This window comes from Nilaparvata lugens, chromosome 13 (assembly GCF_014356525.2).
Source record: "Nilaparvata lugens isolate BPH chromosome 13, ASM1435652v1, whole genome shotgun sequence".
Classification (NCBI taxonomy): domain Eukaryota; kingdom Metazoa; phylum Arthropoda; class Insecta; order Hemiptera; family Delphacidae; genus Nilaparvata; species Nilaparvata lugens.
In genome coordinates, this window is record NC_052516.1 from 26,837,904 (window position 1) to 26,859,071 (window position 21,168).

General features: G+C 34.2%; 1 protein-coding gene across 2 annotated transcripts in view; it reads left to right on the forward strand.

Moving 5' to 3' along the window:
* Window positions 1–303: 303 nt before the first annotated feature.
* Window positions 304–21,168, forward strand: part of LOC111050194 — a 45,266-nt gene continuing 24,401 nt past the window's right edge. Inside the window, exon 1 of one of the 2 annotated variants that reach the window (XM_022336471.2) lies at window positions 304–488. The gene's annotated coding sequence lies outside the window, so the exon portion shown is untranslated. The remainder of the gene's footprint in view (window positions 489–21,168) is intronic. The other variant, XM_022336479.2, reaches the window with a different exon arrangement.

Here is a 21,168-nt window from a genome sequence, read left to right on the forward strand (position 1 = left end):
TGAAGATTACTTCTAATTTTCCATTTTTTTCAACTCCTTCTTCTCCTCTCTCCTACCTTTCCTTCAACCACAAACTACTCTATTACCATTCATCCCTTTTCCTCCTTATCTACAACAACCAAAGAAGAGAGGAAGTAAATGAAGAGTGCATGCAAAGAGGAAGGTCGTCAACCGTCCTTCTTGCTCTCGCTGAGCTGCTCTTCCCGGAGGAAGAATTCGCAGAAAAGGACGAAGAAAGAAAAGAGAGGAGGAGAAAGGTGGAGGAGGAGGAAGGAGAAAAAGGAAAGACGGTTAGGATACATTAGGCACAGCTAGACGTCCGAGCGCTCAGTCTCCTGCCAAGTCTTTCAGTGAGTGCATCGCTTCAGTTGGACTGCTTTCTCCCGTGTCGTCGAAAGCCTTTGACAGATCTAACAGGGAGTTTCGCGAGGATCTTCTAGCACCTGAGATCTTTATAATTTAAAAAATTCTGCTGCAACTTATAAAGGGTGAGTAATGATCTTAAATAATTAATTTTCTTATTTGTTTTGTTTTAAATTTTTTATTTGATCGACTTGGGGGTAAGCTATTGGTGTATCTCCTTGCATTTAAATTATTTCCAACAAATGAAAAATAGTAGCCTGATTTTTTAATCGAAAAATAAATAAAAAATTGTTATTTTGTATAATTTGACAACTTTGGCAAGTCTCAGAGGAAATCCATGCAAATACAGATTCAATTTTTATTCGAATAGCTCCTTTGAAAGAGCACCTCTAATCAATATTTTGAGTCACTATCATAATAATCCAGCTATTTGGATTATTTAGATTATCCTATAAGAATAATCCAATAAAGTTGTGTGTTTTTTTTTTCAATTTGGATAGATGAGAAAGAATGAAATTGATTTGGGCACGAAGGCGAATAAATTGAAAAAATTATCCAAATTGAAAAAACACACAAATTTATTGGATTAAAAACACACCTTACAATTTCCAATGGATATACTACAAAGAATATTCAATTCATTAGATCAAAGTCCTGGAATGTTCATAACAGAGAAAAGTATCTGAGAATAGGGATGGATGATTGGTTATTCAGAACACATTATTCATATTCATAATTGGATTAATTTAGTGGAATAACTTTGATATTTCTTGCAGGGAATTCCGTGGGTAAATTCTTACATCCATGATAATTTCAATAACAATGTACACAAAAAATATTGACAACTGAAAGGACAAAAAAATAGTTTGGGGGAATATTATTGAGGCGAACTTACAATACAACTGGAACAGTAATTGAATTTCGTTAAGTAGCTTGTATCAGTCGAACGCCTAAGAGAGAAATTTGTGACATATTTTCTCCGAAAACTATAATTTAAATTGGGAATTTTCTTGTTGAGAATTTAATAATAAAACCCAATGAAAGGAATTGAAATGATATAATTCAATTCCATTCAAATAATCATTAAACATAACACAACTTCCAGAAAAGTACCACAAGCTTCAACCGAAGATGGTTCCAATGATAACAAATTATTACTACTAATTAGAAAGTGAAATTGAATTTTTAATCTATCGCTTTTACATATCATGCAAATCTACAAAACAAAGCTGGGATTGTATCACATTATTGGGGACGAAAAAAGTTTCCTTCAAAACTATAAGAATAATAATATACAAAATTGATGATCGATACCATCTTATATTCAATGCTGGAAGTAAGTATAACTGATTAAGTAAAATGCCTTGCGCATACCGGTGCGGGTTGAGAACCGGATATTTTTACTGCGAAATGAGATATTAAAGGATATATTAAGTACTGAAATATATTTCACTGCAATAAAATCTTATGGAAAACCACTGGCATAACTAGAACTCGTTCATCCGTATTTCTGCTCAATTACAGTATTCAAAAAGATATGTTTCAAACATTTTTTTCTGTGGGTGAAGATCATTATTTACTCATAAGTGATTGTGTCAATGGAAATTCTGCATTGCAATAATATTTACATAACATTTTCAATTGAATGGCATTTTTTGTTTAATAAATGATTGTATCAGAAACAATTTTTACAATTTTATTGAGAATCATCATCATTATCACTGCCCTTTAATTAAATTCGAGTACCTTGGAACTGTTCATCACCTATCACAGGAATAATAATTATTCGAATACCTGTATTCATTAACTGTAAATTTATGTCTTTAAGTTATCCACCACATTCTATTAAGGCTGTGCTAAGGCTAAAAAAACTTTCTACTACTTATATTTTTCAAAGTTTTTCAATTTGTTTACTATCAAGCTATCAAAATTCAAAACTTTTCTCAGATTTTTTGGACAGATCATTTCAAATTCGGTATAAGAGATAAAAACATGAAATTCTAAAAACTAGAAACTTTTGATTCAGACCGTCGAAATACTTAATTAGAATTCAACTATAAATACTTGTACATTCATGCACAGTACCTTGGCAGTTACTCATCACATAATATTAGAACCTAAAGTAATTATTGAAAATCACCAACCTGAAAATGTCAATACTTTAGAAGTTACACATTAATATCGGGGACCGAGCTTCGCTCTAGAGTACAAAAGCATAAAAAATGTATCACGAAAGAAGAAATTATAATAACATACATACAGAAATTTTCTATCTAATCACAGTAAAATTGAGATTAATTCCCAGAGGAATGCAAAAATTCCCCTCACAAAGGCCCGGTTGCACAAAAGCCGGTAAAATATTAATCCTGATTAATTCACGTAAACGAAATCAGAGAAGACCATTTCAAAACGATGGATCTACTGGAATTAATCAGGATTCAAAATAACCCGGCTTTTTTGCAACCGGTACACACATGAACTCGCTCACTCACTTCCATCACCAAAAGACGACGAAATAATTATTATCAGCTGTTTTTCCAAGGATGAATAATAATTATCCTTTCAATGTCCTTCAGCGAGTTTTCCCAGGGATGAGACCTAGTGCAATCGAATCTTTATATTATAAACCTACTATGTTCTGAATTTCGTGAGAATCATTAGAGCCGTTTTCGAGATCCGGTGAAATACAAACATACAAACATATAAACATCCAAACATCCAAACATCCAAACATCCAAACATCTAAACATATAAACAGAAGTTGCTCGTTTTAATAGCATAGGGCTATAGAAGACATTCAACTACCAACTTATACATTCATATTCAAAGTTACTCACCTAATAATATTCAATTATTACACATATTATCAATGTATTAAATTCATATACAGTACCTCCAAAACTACTCACCATATAATACTAGAATTATTCAATTATTATAATAACAGTTCACGGTACCATATCAGTTACTTGTGAATACAATGATTATCTCAAGTGTATCTTCTACCATGTCTGCAAATGCATAATCAGCACAATTATTCCAGATTTAACAGTCAGTGAAGAAGACAAGAAGTCACAGTCTGCTACCTTTACCACTCCCTCTACCTCCAACACCATCTAAGACAATTATCGCACCAAGAAACAAACGGTTCATGCTAATTTCAAGTCGAGAACAAATGCGGGACAATAAAACCGGTGACTTAATAGGTGAGGTGGTGTGATAATTCAGAAGTCTCAAGAAGGAAGAATAATTAGTTGGAAGCGATGAGAGACAATAATTGCGGAGTGAAGATAGAGACATGGAGAGGGAACAAAGAGAGAGAGAGAGAAGTAGAGAGGATTGAGAGGGATGGGAAACTGAGGATGAGGAAAAGAAAGGAGAAAAGTAAGAGAATAGAAGAGGAGGAGAACAGCTTTAATAGAGAAGTGGCAGAAGTCAATTGCAGAGTACCTTATAGGAGTTTTGACTCTCTTCTGCAACTGTTCTGAAAAAATTATCATTGAAAAAACCTTCCCAATTGATGAATAATTGATCTACTCATAAATTTTAAAGCTAATTATTAATCGATAACCATTAAAAATCATCGATAAGATTTTAATCAATTAATAATTAATTGACGATGAAAGAGATAAAAAGTTTGAAAACTTGCATTTGGATGTGAATAACAATAGAAAGGGGATTAAGATGAGCAGGACGAGAAGGAGGAGAAGGATAAGGTGGAGGTAGAAGCTGAGGAGGATGAAGACGAGGAAAGGAGTTGCAGGAGAAATAGTAAAAATAGGAGAGCAGGAGAAGGTGGGTGAATGGGAGAGTAGGAGTGTGAGTGAGAAAGAGGAAAGTGCAAGGAGAGAGGGAAAAATCAAGGAGAAAATACGTGGAGAACTGCAGTAACAGAGAGTAAAAGTATAAAGGATAAAAACTAGTTGAGGAGAAGGACAAGAAGAATATATGAATTATTGTACAATATAAGTATTGTACCTACTTAAACTGATAAAGCTTAAACTGATAATTATACTTAAACTGATAATTATTATAATAATACTACCCTTGGACACTGCAGTTATAAAAATCTGTTTTTATAGAGAAATAAACAAAACCTGAGTAAGTAACAGAGTTTGTGAGAGGGAAAAAATTGAGAAATAAGGATGAAAAGATAAGTAGAGAGAATGGAAGGAAGAAGAAGAAAAAGAAAAAAAAGCAGGCAGCAACGAAGAATGACTGTGTAATAGGAGGTTAGAATAAATGGTAATGGAAGAATAAGATAAAAGATAAGAAGAAGAAGAAGAAGAAGAAGAAGAAGAAGAAGAAGAAGATCAATCAAGAACCAGAAGTATTGGTGGGAAGATAAGTAGAAGAAGGAGAGTTCGAAGAAAAATATCTTAAAAGGAAGAAGAAACTGACAAAGATAACAAAGCAGATGTTCATAATGTGATAGACAAGGACAACAAATAAACACAGTGAGTGAGAGCCAATGCTAGAGAATGTTAATTGAGTGTGGAGCTAGTAGTAGGGTAGAGCCGATTAATCTACATCGTTAATTAGCATGAAGAGTTCTAACTGCACTTGCAGATAAGTTCAAGATTTAAATTAGTTTCGTTCAACTGAAGGTGTGATGGAAAGCAATTGCCTAGCTAATGAGTTATCTAACGATTGGTTTTATAGGCTGCCGGTTTATGTCCCGTTCACGGTAAACAGTGTTCATGATCATCAATAAATACTTTTTCAACGTGAACATTTATAACTTAAATGCCTTAAAAATTCTTCCCGCACTAAAATATATTATTATAGACCAATATAACACTGGACATTTTCTATTGCATTAAATTTTTGATAGAGATTAGACTGTCACAACCCTCATTAATAGGAGGCAATAGAGAGGTCAACGTTATAATTTCAGTGGAGAAAGATAGGATAGGAGAACAGTGTTGCCGATTCTCTGTCATACCACTGTCTTCTATAGAATATAGCTGGAACCGGTATATCTGATGAAATATTAACGGTTCATTCTTTGTTAAAAATGATGAACTATATTTTATTTTCAAGAAGATATATTTTCTTATGATTCAATAATAAATTTTCATGATTTAGATTAAGAATATTTTGTTCATTAACTATATTTCTACATTGTTGGGAAACGATCTAGCAACGTTGCAGAATTTAATTGAGATGAATTGAATAATTGCCTTTATCAAGGAGGAGTTAGGAAATCCTTCTGCAGAGATAGAAGGGTAGAGCTATTTGCTGTGTTTAATGATAGACAAGGATAGCAGCACCAATGTTAATCAAATACTCCATTATAACGTGGACCTCACTATACGCCCAACTGGCTGACAACGTTGTAACAATAGGTCTAGTTTCAGCTGCCAGTTTCAAATTTATTCTCTTAATTCAACTGACTGTCAATACAAATACACTTTATGATTACCAATACAAAGAACGATACTAACAGAAAATCTGAATTATTGTATTGAATCAAATACCAGAAAATTATTTCGATCATAACATTGGAGTAGAAATCACCTAAACTCTGAGGGATACACCGGGGGGCGTGGGGGGTATGGAATACCCCCACCCAAAAGGTTTTCGGGCGCCCTGCCTCGGAAAATTCTGAAAATATACCTTCAATTTGGTGCGATTTACGCAATTTCCACTTGAAAACAAGCATTCCATTCAAGTTTTTTTGGTGATCAGTAGGCCACTTATTATTGAGATTTTCCCTAAATTAAGATTTAGGGAAAATCTAAATTGGATTAGATTCTAATAAGAATTAGATTTCCCTAGATTATTTAGATTTAGGGTTTTCGATTGAATAACAATCGAATGGAGTAGAATATTAATCATTCAATTGTTAAAAAAAGATAATTTTGCAGAAGGCCTACTCATTATTACATAACAAGCTAGAATGCTTAAAGGGCACGCCACACCAAGCTCGCTACCGCGGCGGTAGCGAAGTTTTAAAAATCGCTAGCCATGTATTCAGGTTGAGCGCGCCACACCGAGCTCGCTACCGCGGCGGTAGTACGGCGCACTACCACCTACGACCGCCTGCTAGGCGATTCAACAAAAGTTCGCTGAGAGGTAGTACGGCGGACAAAGCGAGCTCAGTGTGGCGCGCTCAACCTGAATACATGGCAGGCGATTCGAAGAGGTAGCGCAGTGCTGAGTGCTGTAGTCACGCCCTCCCACCACTACTAGACTCACTACTCGGAGACTACCGCTAGCGGACGTTTTTCGGTGTGGCGTGCTCAGCCGAGAAAACTACCACCAGCGGGTACTACCTCGGCGGTACTGGCGAGCTTGGTGTGGCGAGTCCTTAAATTATGGCTCCAATAAAGCACTATTTCAAACAATTTTATAGGCTCAGTTTTAACTTGGTGAACATTTTTTTTCAAATTTACACGATTTTTACTTCAGTAAACTTACATTGTTTTTGTGGGGGGGGATAAAACATATTTTTTCCAAAGTAGGGGAATGTGTCCCTCCTGTCCATGGTAGAATCTACGCCCGTTCATCGTAACTGTGAAATTTTCGGAGCTACTCTCTGAAAGAAGGTGCTGGAGCTTTGTTTAAGGAACCTATTTTCGGACAATTTGTATCTAAATTTGGGGAAGGAACAGTTTTGGGCTTTAAGCATGTTGTTCCTCTCCCAATCATTCATAGTTGACAATTATATTGTATATATCATTGTATAAATAAATAAATATGCAACTATAATCAACTAGAGCAATTTATAAGCTATATTGAATTTCTTCATAATAATTGAGGGCGAAAAGTGAACCAACTTTGAAGTACTATCTGCAGTTTCTCTATCCCCTGCTATAGTTTCTCTAGTCCCTACGCACTAGATCACTCACTGTCTATAAGAAAATAGCTTATTATTATTATCATTGCTATGCTAATGCAGTAAGTAAATTCGTATGGCTTTTGTTGGTGGGGAGTCCCTTGCGGGAAGGTCCCACCGCCTGAATATATAATTTGAGCCGTCAAATTATAATTAATTACTGCATTATGCTAATGCAGTGCTATTCTCTCATCCCTTATGTATTTCTCGACTTACATAGTACAATATAACGAAGATATGGCATTAGATGCTAATTTTTGTGGCTAATCCAGTCAAAAAAAATCAGGTTTCATTTCGGGGGGATACATCCCCATATCCCCCCCCCTGGATACGCCACTGTCAAAGACGGACTGTTATTTTAAAAGACTAAAAATTGGATGATGAACCCTTATGATACTCACATAAATCTGAGGCTTGTGCTTGATTAGTCAGATTTCCAGTTTTAGGTGTGTTTCCAACCACTGAAAATCGATTCATAATACTGAAGTTGATGGCGCCAACATACGAGAGCCCACCATTCTAACGGGATTACCGAAGATTATAGTTTTCAATTAGAGTGTGAATCTGACAATTCAAGTGAATAGAGCGAAATAGAAGGGTAAATCAAATCTGAGAAACCAATTGAAAAGAGCGAGATAGAAGAAAGCTTAATAGAGATAAAATCAAATAATTAGAAAATTCTATCTCTGATAGGAAATTGAAAAAGGATCGCTAAACAAGAAAGAGATGGATGATTATTTCGATTGGGATAATATAATTGCATCAGTAAGTCGTTTACAGACGTTTTCAGTACTGTAGGAGATTGATTACAGTCCACACGAATGGGGACTGAGAAATCAGAAGGAATAAGGAATCAGAAGAAGAAAAGTAATAGAGGGAAGAAGAAGAAGAAGAAGAAGATAGAAGAAGAAGAAGAAGAAGAAGAAGAAGAAGATGAAGAAGAAGAAGAAGAAGAAGAAGAAGAGGATGATGATGATGATGATGATGATGATGATGATGATGATGATGAAGATGAGGAGGAGGGGGGAAGAAGAAGAAGTATACCAAAAACAACAACAATATAAAGAAAAAGAAGAAGTACAACAACAACAAATACAAGAACAAGGAGAAGGAAATGAAGAAGAATCAATAGAAAGAAGATAGGAGAAAAAGAAGAAGCCAAAGAAGTAAAGGATAAGAGAAGAAGAGGACAGGGGAAGAAAGAAACAGGAGAAAAAGAAGGCAGGAAAAGAAGAAGGAGAAGACTGGAGAAGAAGGAGAAGAAAAAGAAGAAGAAGAAGAAGAAGAAGACGAAGATGGAGAAGAAAAACAGTTGTTGTTATTGACTTCTGCCATTAGGATCGATAATAGTTAATCTTCTAGAATCGAAATCTTTTTATTGATTGCTTTATCAAATTACAGTACAAAATAAGTGAAGAGAAAATCGTGAGAGAAAGTGAGAAGAAAGATGTGAGTGAAAGGAGAGCGGTGATTGAGATGTTGAAAGTGAAAAAAGTGACGGACAGGAAGGAAGGAAAGCCGAGGTTATCGGCAATGAATGATTGAAAGATGGCAGTCTCAATAATTGCTATATTACCTACTGGGAGCGCTCTATAGGTGGTCTACACTGGATTAGCGCTCTTTCTTCTTATTCTTCTTCCTCCTCCTCCTCCTCCTCCTCCACCACCTCCTCCTCCTCCTCCTCCTACTACTACTCCTCCTCCTCTCCTTTTGTTTTTCTTCTTCTCCCTCCTTCTCCTCTTCCTCCTCCTCCTCCTCATCCTCCTTTCTCATCCTCATAATATCTCCTCCCATAATCTCCTCATTTTTCTCTTCTTCTTCTTCGTCTTTTCTTCTTCTTCTTCTTCTTCTTCTTCTTTTCTTTTCTTCTTCTTCTTTTATTCTTCTTCTTCTTCTTCTTATTCTTCTTCTTCTTCTTCTTCTTCTTCTTCTTGTTCGCTTCTTCTTCTTTTCTTATTCTTCTTCTTATTATTATTCTTCTTCTTCTTCTATTCTTCTTCTTATATTCTTCTTCTTCATCTTCTCATGTTTCTTTCTTCCCCTTTCCTCTTCTCTTCTGTCTCCTTCTATTCATATCTTCTTCCCCTCCTATTTTTTATCTCCTGTCTTCTTCTTTCCCTGTCATCTTCATCTCCTTTCTTCATTTCCCAATCTTTAAATTTCCTGCACTTATCATACTATCTTATTTCTCCTCCTTCTTTCATCTCTTTTCTCCTCACACTCATTTTCTCTTCAACTCATGCTTTCATTTTTTTCTCTTTCAATTTTCTGCACCTCTACCACTCTCATATACCTCATAATTACATATTTTTCCTCCTTCTCTTCTCTTATTCCTCCTCCTTCTCCTTTTCTCCTTGTTCATCCGCCTCTGCTTTGCCATCTTCTTCGTACTTCTTTCTCTCGCCAACATTCCATTCCTCCACTTTTCTCTCTATTTTAGAAGAACAACTTCTCTCGCTTCTCGAAATTCTCCTTTTTTGTCTCTCTCTCTCTCTCTCTCTCACTCTCTCTCTCTCTTTCTCTCTTTATTTCTCCCAAGCTTCTCCTTTCCCTCTTACTAATCTCCAATTTTGTATTTAATGTAACCCCGGAGCAGTAAAATCCAGCAGCTTATAATAAAAAGTTGTACTTTAGTTAACTTTCCTCTATATCATCGTAGGCAATCATTAAGAATATTATGATGAAACTCAGTCAACTCGTATTTCACTAGTCTCCAAGCGATCATCATAATGATGAATGGGACAAGTTTATATTTAGTCACGTCAATATTTGGTCAATAATAATGATTGATGCTGTTCTACATCCATCAAATCTCAATAAACCAGTAATAAAACGAATGATTCAAGTTCATCTTCTGATCTATATTCCAGAAGTCAAAATCTCAAATAAAACCACTTATTCTAATGGACTTTCCACTTAAAAGTTTGGCTTTTAAAGGAGATTACCGTTTCTCCAACAAGACCAATTATTATTGGTCTGAAAACTAGATGATAAACATGTCGGAGTTATAATGAGACAGTCATGTTCTCACCAAAAGTAACTGATTTAAACCTAATCAGGTAACCAACTTACTTCCTATTTAGAGCAAGGAATCCATTTACCATATAAATTTAAATCGTTTTTAGAGCGTTATCCGTTATTGAGGTGAATCTAGAGGAGGTACTGTTATAAAGTACTTGACATCCGTTGAAGATTTCAGAGTATTCAGACTTCCGTTAAAACTGGGAACCCAACTTGATTTTCTTCACTCAATACCATAAAAATTATTATTTTTATAATATATGTTCTAAGAGAACTCTCCCACGAATTCATGTTGATGGAAGAAAACTTAACCCTTATAGATTCTATTAGATTGAACGGAAGTTGACAAACACACATCTTCATCATGTGTATGATAGTTATGTTCAATCTAATATAATCTATAAGGATTGAGTTATTAACATTTTGTTAATAACTCAATTTTGTTAACATTTTGGTCTAATCGCAGCTTTAAGGTCTTTGGTTTCAATATTTTGTTTTGCAGTCATGGTATTATTATGCATGCCCATTAGTATCAATATTCTCACATTCAAAAAACTAATTTAATAGGTGATTAAAAAATAAACAAGTAAACTGAATAATGCTAGAGAAATATAATATTTTCTGATTGTGAAAAATTAATTTTCATCAGATAGAAAGATTATCACGGAACTAGATGAATTATATCATATGAATACAAATTCAAACGTGAACTGAGTTTGTTAACATTTAAAACAAGCGACATCAGGTACTTGTGGATGAGAATACTGCGTGAGGTCTACTGTTCACAAAACTACTAGTAAATCTATATTGGGAAAATTGATGTATACATAGTACAAACGATTATAATACATAAAATAGACTGCTAGAACCAAATTTGAATATTTCTCTCTCAGTTTTATAAGATGAATTGATGCAACCATAGTTCGTCGCCACTGGTCTCGAATAACTCTCTCCAGTTATAATAATTATTAGGAAGCTGTATATCAGACTGCTGCCAGTCAGCACAGCACAGTAATTGCCAATAAACAATATGTTCTTAACGATAAGCACTCATGTGAGTTAGTAACGGTATCTATGGTATGGTATGGATAGAGGTATCACTATCCATACTACCCCGTATTATTATTTACTCTAACCTCTTATTACCAAGAGTCCTTTGCCGCTGCCGCGGTCTCTTCTTCTTCTTCTTCTTCTTCTTCTTCCTTTTCTTCTTCTTCTCCTCCTCCTTCTTCTTCTCCTCTTTCTTCTTCTCATCCTCCTTCTTCTTCTCCTTCCCCAAATCTTTTGGAACAAATGACTGAAACTGTCCAGCCCTAGAACGATCACATGACAACCATCCCTCACCCATCCCGCCAATACAAACCTTTAAACCTGTTATAGAATAAATTGTATATATTGTATATTATATTAACTCATGTTATTTCAATTATCCACTGTATACTGCTGTATATTATTTGAAAGTTGATTACCCTGATCTACTTTCAGTCTACTCCATTTTATTAATCAATAAATTTTATCTTATTTACCTGTATAATTATTTTACTTCATCAATTTTCAGTTTTTTCTCCCAAATCTTCATATTAATTAAAACTTTTACAATATTTTCATTTATAATTATTTTACTTCATCAATTTTAAGTTTTTTCTCTCAAATCTTCATATTAATTAAAACTTTCACAATATTTTCATTTACAAATTAATCCTTAGTTGAATTAATGAAATCAACGTTTTTTAGAGAGTTAGTGGGAAGGATATTTTTAATATTCTTTCCGAAGAATGGACATTGATATGTCCAAAGCTCCGCCAATTTATGTAGATGCATAACAATATAATTATCTATAGTTATTATATTACAAATTTCATTTTCATATCATATACAGTTCAATAATTATTTCCTTAGTCTATATTATGTAAATTCATCTATAATTTTGCTGTATTGTAAGCTATTTTATATAAGTGTAAAAGCCAGTATATATTGTAATATACATGAATAAAATAATCAATCAATCAATCTTCCTCTCTTCTCTCCATATTCATCTTCTTCTCCTTGTTCCTAAACCCATCTTCCTCTTCTTCTCTTCCTGTTCTTCTCCCTTTTCCTCAATCCATCTTCCTCATCTTCTTCTCTCTAGGTCCTCTTGTTCACTCCATCTTCCTCTTCTTCTCTCCATCTTCCTCCTTTTCTTCAAGGAATCTGAATCAGAATCTTCCAATATACATCTAAAGCTCCACCAATCATTCCCGCAACTAGGCTAGGTAACCGTATCCCGTATTACTCTCATCTTCAATATAATTGCTTAAGATAGTTTATTGAGCTCATAATCTACCGACTTGATTCAAGAAATTGTTGACCATATATGTGCAGAAGCCTGGAAGAAATTGATCTGAAAGTATCACATACACAATGTATATACAATCTGAAATGTGTATATATAGCCTGAAATATGTATATATGATCTGAAATGTGCGTATATATAATATTTGAAACGTTATTGCTTCACATCCTACTTCATCTATGTTGAGATTCACGCTTTACCGTCAGCATTCCTTGTAAATAGCATCAACGCTAACCATCTAACAAATGCTGATGCAAGTAAAGTCTCAACACATGTTTTCTCCCCAGTATGTGGTACAGTCAACTAACTTTGTAGTACAGTAGCATGTAAAATGGTAAGTTCTCATACTTGGATGGTATTATGATGGTATACCGTATAATCTATGAGCTATAGCTCGACTATATTGGTGGTATACCGTATAACCGTGGAGAAAATATAGCATAAGCTACCTGATATGCTATCTTTTCTCTATGATATAGCATAGTACCGGTAACATGATATAGGTTGCGGATGAATTATGAGTAGACTAGAATCACCATTAAAATCCAATTGTAAATTTATAGCTTTTGGTTTCACTATTATCCAGGAAACCTGAGATATCCTAGTTCTTCATAGGTCAATAGGTTTGGATTCAGTAGCTTGTGAATACAGTTGTGTATCGGAAACGACAATGAAAGTTCTAGGATGACAGTTTCATGTTGAAACTAGTTATTTATTCTATTTATTTACACTAATACAAAAATCTGGTGTGGCGCACTCACACAACTTTCCTTGCCTTTATGAAAATTTATCACCTGACGCTAGTGTTTCCGCGCATCTCAAGTCTACTATTCCATGATCCAAGCCAGCTGGTGACAGGACAATAAGGCTGGAGACACACGAAGTTTGCTATCTCTTCATAGTGAATTATTTAATAGAATCAACAGTTGCCAACAGTTTGTAATTGAAATAATAATATTTTCTCAAATTTCGAGCTTATTTTCAATTTTAGGTGAAAATGTTACTGAATATTAATTGAAGAGATTTTCATGCTCAATCTTTTACACTTGAAATTTTTTGTTTGAATTGTATCTAAAGCCTGATAATTGGGAATCTAAAATCAATCTTTGATTTGTCCTGATAGGGCGGAGCTCCTGAAATTTTTACAGATATGAGACTTGTGGCAGTTGATAGAGCTTATCAATGACTATTTTAGGTATAAATTTGATCAAAATCGTTGGAGCCGTTTTCGAGAAAATCGCGAAAAATCCTGTTTTTGACAACATTTTCACCATTTTATCCGCCATCTTGAATTGCATCAGATTGAAATTGTTCGTGTCGAATCCTTATATTGTAAGGACCTTAAGTTCCGAATTTCAAGTCATTCCGTTAATTGGGAGATGAGATATCGTGTACACAGACGCACATACACTCATACACACACACACACACACACACACACACACACAACACACACACACACACACACACACACACACACACACACACACACACCACACACACCACACACACACACACACACACACACACACACATACAGACCAATACCCAAAAACCACTTTTTTGGACTCAGGGGACCTTGAACGTATAGAAATTTGGAAATTGGGGTACCTTAATTTTTTTCGGAGAGCAATACTTTCCTTACCTATGGTAATAGGGCAAGGAAAGTAAAATCAAATCAAATATTTATTTATCAATTCAATTATTTGACACTACACAACATCCAGAAAGGTACCACAGGCTTATGCCCAAAACGGTTCCAATTCAAATTCATACAACAATTCGAATGTGTCACTGCTCTATGTGCCACTACGGTAAGGTCCACGTTATAATGGCAGTGTTTGATTGGCTATCCTTATCTATCATTCAACAAAGCGTGTATTCTCACTTTGCTCTGTTGCCAGATAGTCTTTCAACAATGAAGAATTAATAATTAATCAACAAAATACTTCATCTTAACTATGAAAATCCATTATGAAATTATTGAAAAATATAATTTCTTGCTCAATAAGATATAATTGATCATTTTAAATGAGAATGAACAGTTAATATTACATCAATAAACCTGTATCAGCTACTGCCTATAGAAGGCATTGGCAAGACTGAGGTTCGGCAACGTTTTACTCCTATCTTTCTCCACTGCCATTATAACGTGGACCTCAATATTAATAGGTTACCGTGTGTTCACTTTCACATAATCTGAAACTAATGACTGAGAGAGAATCAACAGGATGAACCCAAAACTGCTTCTCTCCCTAATTCTCATAGTTAATGCATTTATTCTCTCACAATATTCTCGTTTATTATATGATAGATTTATATGAGTCACTGAATCAGTTTTGATGACAATTTCGGAAAGATAGGTTTAGAAGGAAAAAAGTTTTAGAAACCATACAGAGAAATAACATTTAGAATCGTCACCGTAGAAAAAATTTTCAGAATATTGACCTTCGTTTGTATTAAGGAAATTGAGAAAGTCTGTAATATAGGAAGAAGTTAAGAATTTCCAGAATTTTCACTTTCCCTTGTATCAAGGAAATGTAGAAAGTCTGTAATATAGGGAGAAGTTGACAAATACCAAACATTCTAAATTATTTATCTTGAGGCTCAGTAAACAAACTTTTTTCAAGTTAATTGTCGGATAGGAAACAATATTCAACTTTGAATGGTCAAACGGATATCCAATCTACTTCACATTTTGGTTTGCCTCAAGGTTCAGTTTTATCCCCAATATGGTTCCTAATCTATGATAACGATCGGTTGAAGCTAAATCCCAGAAATTGTACTACATTGTCATTTGCAGATGATACACCGCTCGTTTTTAGTGGAAATAGCTGGGAGGAGCTTTCTAATAATGCAAACAACAGTTTAAAGATAGTGCAAAATTGCTTCAGGATCACATTCTTGCCTTAAATACCGATAAAACCAAATACATCACTTTCTCACCCAACATAACTGGGCAACCACCAGTATCTCTGAATTTAAAAATGAATACCAATAAAACCAATACTATGAATGAAGAGCTAGAGATAAAATCACTGGAAAGTGTGTAAACTATGATATACCTAGGAATATTACTAGACCAACACCTCAAGTGGAACAAACACATAGAATATTTATGTTCAAAACTAAAGTACTTGATACACATCTTCTACAAAATACATAACATGAAAAATTTGGATATAATTAGGAAAGTATATTATGCATACGCCCACTCATTATTTCAATATGTAATAGAGGTTTGGGGCGCCGCCTTTGACACACATTTAAAAAAAGTTTTTATTTTGCAAAAACACATGATAAGAGCAGCTCTTGGAAGACCACGACTTTATTCAAGTAGAGAAATTTTCATCGAACTAAATGTCCCGACTCTGAGGCAGACCTATTAAAAGAGTAATTCGTTACATGAACAAACATAGAAATCAGTTTAAAATTCATTCAACTCCCTATAACATACGGGCAAACAGTACAAATAGATTCAACATACATCTCATAAATCTTACTATATTATGCAGACATCAACTTCAATACTATTGCAATTATTTAATCAATAAAATACCACTAGATTTTGTTAACAGGAATATAACTGGGAATTTAAATAGAATTATACAGGTATTGATTGACAGGAACATCTACTCAAAATTATCTAATGAATAAGAGTTTGAGATACATTCGTGTATGTCTAAATTTTAGGATGTTGAGGATATGATTTGATGTTTTTGCTTTTGTTTTGTATTCTTTCTTTTCTTTATTACTATTGTGATTTCATTTTGTATCATGTTATTACAATTGATTCACACCTGCACTCAGGATCTCCTTTGCAGGTTGTTATTAAACTTTATTGTTGATAATAATATAGTGTATGTAAATTAATTATGTATCTATTTTGAAGAGACAATAAAGCAATTCCATTTCATCTCAAAGATCACCGTGGATCATTTTGAAATTGTCCGAGTTTATTTTGTTAAATGGAGTTTTGGTATGAGTATTGCTTCTGTAAGAAAAATCATTCTCAAAAAACAAAAAGAAAGTATGAGTTGGAGTTACTTACATGGAGGAGCTATGGCATCTCACGTCTAGGAAGAATTTCCCTCCTCATAAATACTGTAACCTTCACATGACATTTAGAGCTACAACTCTGCAAAAAGTGATTAGATTCTTTGGAATTTTACAAGCTCCATATCATAACTAATCACAGAAATAATTGACTTTAGTTTACACTGAGTTGATGGGTAATTTACGCTAAGTAATTTTAATTGTTTTATAGAGTTTTCATAAGAAAAAGAGAAAGAATTGAAGATTTGTTCAATTTCATGAACGTGACTCAGGGGGGGGGGAGAAGTTGTAAAGTCTGAGGAGTGAGTAATTCGAATAATCTTCTTCTTCTTCTTCTTCTTCTTCTTCTTCTTCTTCCTCTTCTTCTTCTTCTTCTTCTTCTTCTTCTTCTTCTTCTTCTCATTCTTCTTCTGACTTCCACGGTATAGGCAAGATTGCCTGTTCCGGTCTTTAAAATGATAGCCTTCTGAAAGTTAAATTGTAATTTAACAAAGTTTACAATGTTCTATTTAGTTGAAGTCACATTAGTTTACAAATCATATACATCAACGTATCAACAAAGAAAGTAAGAAAGAATGACAGATACGAAAAATCTTAAGAATAGCATGGACATGGTGCAAGAATAGTATATAGCTGTACACTATCCTTGGACATGGTGTGCATAAAAAATATTAGAAGAAGGGGGAAATAAATAAAGTAGAGGGAATAAGTGAATGAGAATGACAGAAAATGGAATTTTAGCGTACAAAAGAAGATAGAAGATTAGCAAAAGGAATAGAAGAGTAGTAATGAGGATAAAAGACACAAGAAGATATCTTACATAAACTTACGGATTGTTAATGGAAAAAAGATAATAGAACATTAAGGAAGAATAGAGTACAAAAGGTAAAAATATATGGGCCTGTATTTTACGATCGAGAATTAAAAATAAGATCCAATGAAGAAATTGACAGAATTTTATAAGGAGCCAATATTTTACGTTTTGTGAAATCCAGGAGAATGAGCTGGCTTGGACATGAATACAGAATGAGCGACAATAGAATACAGAACCAGATGCTAGAAGGCAGGATGCTGGGCACAAGGAAGAAAGGTAGACCGAGGAGACGATGGCTGGAAGATGTTGAGAACGACCTGACGTCAATGTCAGTGAGAGGCTGGAGACGAAAAGCAGTGGTGCAAGATGAATGGAGGCAAATAGTTGAGAAAGCCAAGGTCCACCCAGGACTTAGAGAAGAAGAAGAGTACAAAAGGTGGAGAGGATAATAAAGGAATTTTCCACAATGATGATGATAAATGATAATTTGGAGAAGGAGGAGAAAGATTAGATTGAATTGGAGTTATTTATTCATGTACCTGTATGTTACAATAGTGTACGATTTCCGATAGTAGCATTGGTGGAGGAAGAATGAATAAATTATCATCGTTGTTTAAACCTGCATTGTATCTATTGTCTATGAATAAATAAATGAAATGAAATAATATAATAGATGAAAGAATTGGCTTATACACTTACGGGATAGGAAATTCACGAATGACTACGTCTGAGCTACTGGATTGATTATCTTGAAATTTCGCATATAGATTCTCAATTCACCGAGGATGATTATAGGTCGCTTATAAATTCTTCAAGATTTCAGTAGGTCAAATTTTCAATTTGTAAAGTAGACAATGTAGTTGTAGTTTTCAATTTGTTTTAAATTAGACCCTTGCGGAGCACGGGTTACCTGCTAGCTCAGAATATTTCTCCAATGCAGATACGTATAACAAGTCTCATATTATTCAAAGCCTCTTTATAAGTTCTAAAAGCCTCTCCATAACCTTTCAAACAACTCTATAACTTCAAGTTCAAGGACGAAGTGAAAGTACATTGTTCATCATCATAGCTTCTGTCCGTGTTTTTCATTTTATGACCACATAAATAACTGTAGCATACATTCATTTCTCCAAGTTGACATTGGTTATGTGTAGAAGGTACATTCTCCTTTCTTTCTTGACCTAGGATATCATGTTTCCAGGACACGAAAATTCAGGATAATAGGACAAAAACAGCAATGATTCACATTCATTAAATCATTATTTTTTTCGGATCAATTCATCCTGTGACATGGTCACATGATACTCGTGTTTTATTCTATTTTCTTATACTTTAAAATAGAAGAATTGAATTAGAATTTCACTGTTGTGTTTCGGAATAATATTTTCGTATTTATTCAGATTTTGAAATTTGACAATGAAATTAGAATTTACTGTTGTGTCTCAGAATAGATCAGGATTCCTGAAGTTTGGGAATATTTGAATGCAATCTTAAAAAATGAACGAGGATAACATTAAAATATGCATGATTTTTGGAGGTCGAATATTTTATTGCCGGTTACTAGAAATGCGGAAGTTTGAAACTTTTAGTAACAAAAAAAAAGAAATGGAAAGGAAACAGACACAAAATAAGCCATAAAGATAACTGATAAAGGAGACAGAAACTGAAGAAATAGACAACAAATTGAAAGACAGAGAGATAAAAAATGTTAAGAATAGGTGAAGGGGTTCGAGAAGAAGAATGGATGCTGGAAGATCACATGGAGGATGAGTGAAGAAGACATCATGTAACAAGAAGACGAACTTCACAAGAAATGGACAATAAATTTAACAAGGAGCTTGGATTGTAACAAGGAACTAATCAAAGACTAGAAAACGAAGATGAATACTAACAGAAATAGCAAAAGAATAATTATGTTTGAATGCCTTCTAGAGAAAAAGAAGCACGAAAACACAGAAAAAATGAGAAGGCTTTGAGAATCGGAAGAGACAAATAAAAGTAGAAGCACAAAACTGTATAAATAGGAATATGAGGAAGAGAAGAGACTTTCTAGATAGAAAAGGTGAAGGAGAAGAAAACTGTGTGAGTAGAATAGAATAGAGAGGGGGAGATCTTATAATAGAAGGAAAAGAAAGCGGTGAAGAAGAAGAAAAAGAAGAAAGAAGAAGAAAAAGAAGAAAAAAAGAAGAAGAAGAAGAAGAAGAAAAAGAAGAAGAAGAAGAAGAAGAAGAAAAAGAAGAAGAAAAAGAAGAAGAAGAAGAAGAAGAAGAAGAAGAAGAAGAAGAAGAAGAAGAAGAAGGATAAGAAAAAGGAGAGGAATGAGAAGAAGAAAAACAATAATAAAAAGCAGGGAAAAAGAAGGAGAAGGAGAAGCCATGGAGAAGAAGAAGAAAAAGGGAAAGAAGCATTAAAGTATACTATAGATGAAATAAAATTTCGGAAATGAAAAATATACAGCAACCATAGGAAAGAGAAGTATAACTGTGAAAAAAACAGAAGAAATAGAAGCGTATTAAAGAAAAATGAGAGGAAGAAGACGATGACAACAGAGAAGATATCCCAGAAGAAGAGAAGAAGAAGAAGAAGAAGAGGAAGAAGAAGAAGAAGAAGAAGAAGAAGAAAAAGAAGAAGAACGGTAGTGTAGGCTACCGGAACGGCTAATTTATTTCGTTCATGCACATGTGTGCATTATTATAATAAAAATATGAGCACGCGAGACAAGAATAGAATGTCCATGTACTTAGAGGATAGAGGAAGAAACTAGATATACAGTAAGGAAAGAGAAGACAGCGAATAGGAGGAAGAAGTATAAAAATTTCGGTAATGATCCGCTAAAAAATGTAACCTACACGATACGGCTGAAGACAGACGACCAGCGTTTTACCTAAAACGGTATAGCTACCGACCGTTATAACTACCTTATATTTATATACATTATTCAGAACTGTATACCTGTTTATAATGTAACTTACTATGTATTATTCTAATCATTCAAAATATTGCCAACTACTTTCCCATTCTTTTCAGAGTTTAAATTTTTTCGCATTCAAAATTCATTTACCGTTTACGATTTGCATATCCTGTGCCATTTTCATTGTTTTATTCTAATATATACCAGTTATATATGTGCTTATTATAGTGGACTTGAAAGAAATGGATGGGAAGAGCTTTTTAATTAGGCGGCTATTGTGCCGTAGGTGTGTGTGGGAATTAGAGTTGATTTGGGAATTTCTTTTGTCTGATAATACTTATGTTGTAGAGGTATCTTAATTTTTATTTTCACTTCCGTGGTAATTTTGGCAATAATTTATCCTCGTCTGATAAGGTCAATACTGTTTTTTGATTTCTTGTGTTCAACTTTTGATAATACTTGATATTTTAGTCTAGTCTTGAAGGCGTTTTCTTCTTATTTGGTTAACAGCCGTTGGGCTGGTTAAAGACGTGTTATCGAATTAAATAACCAAGTTCTATCCCTGTTTTATAAAATGATTGGGGATAGATATTTGATGGGAAATATTGGACAAGACAGTTTGGTTACACGGCAAACTACACGAATGCTGGTGCGACTTCCCAAACCCTTCGTACCACCTTTCAAGGATGTTTCATTTTTCTGGGACTGACCAAAATTTTACAATATCCTTCCTGAGGAAATAAGGAAGCTGAAAATTTGCAAACAATTCATCCGTAAAACGAGGTGTTGGCTATGGCTTCATTCACCTTTGGAAATTGAAAACTTCT